The sequence below is a fragment of the Schistocerca serialis genome, chromosome 3, assembly GCF_023864345.2.
Source record: "Schistocerca serialis cubense isolate TAMUIC-IGC-003099 chromosome 3, iqSchSeri2.2, whole genome shotgun sequence".
In the NCBI taxonomy this organism is placed as follows: Eukaryota; Metazoa; Arthropoda; class Insecta; order Orthoptera; family Acrididae; genus Schistocerca; species Schistocerca serialis.
In genome coordinates this window covers 265950939-265951690 of record NC_064640.1, presented here as the reverse complement: position 1 = coordinate 265951690, position 752 = coordinate 265950939, and the positions used below count along the sequence as shown (strand labels likewise).

The 752-nt window shown below is 48.4% G+C and overlaps 1 pseudogene; it reads left to right on the top strand.

Annotated features, from left to right (window-relative positions):
• Positions 1 to 247: 247 nt before the first annotated feature.
• LOC126471950 (5S ribosomal RNA) lies at positions 248 to 365 on the top strand (annotated as a pseudogene).
• The last annotated feature ends 387 nt before the right edge of the window (positions 366 to 752 follow it).

The window sequence follows — 752 nt, the reverse complement described above, 5'->3', positions numbered from 1 at the left end:
TGCAGGACTCATCCTACCTAGCACATATTTCTGGAACGTATGACGTGTAATACTGCTACTTTCATTTTTCTTGTTATAGTGTTGACACACAGCCACAGCACAAGTCGATATTATTAATATTAAACGCAAGAAACAAACTCGGTAGAACAGAAAAATAAAGAACAACAACACAAGACTTACTATTTTCAACATGTAAAGATATGTTTACATGGGCTAAAAAATTACATATTGCCTACAGTGTAGCCTGGGCAACGGCCTTGCCGCAGTGGTAACACCGGTTCCCGTGAGATCACCGAAGTTAATCGCTGTCGGGCGTGGTCGGCACTTGGATGGGTGACCATTCGGGCCGCCATGCGCTGTTGCCATTTTCCGGGGTGCACTCAGCCTCGTGATGCCAATTAAGGAGCTACTCGACCGAATAGTAGCGGCTTCGGTCAAGAATACCATCTTACGACCGGGAGAGCAGTGTGCTGACCCCACGCTCCTCCTATCCGCATCCTCCACGGAGGATGACACGGCGGTCGGATGGTCCCGGTAGGCCACTCGTTGCCTGAAGACGGAGTACTACAGTGTAGGCTGACAATGTTGTCCAGCACCTTTAATGTGTGTTTACATGGGCCATATTTTGTCTCTGTCTGTAGATGCCCTCTCGCTTTCACCGTTGTTTCCCACTACTCTCACCGACAGCACTGTTATCAGGCGTCTGAGCGGAAACGGTACCGTTTTGCTTTTGTTTGAAACTCTGTACGTGT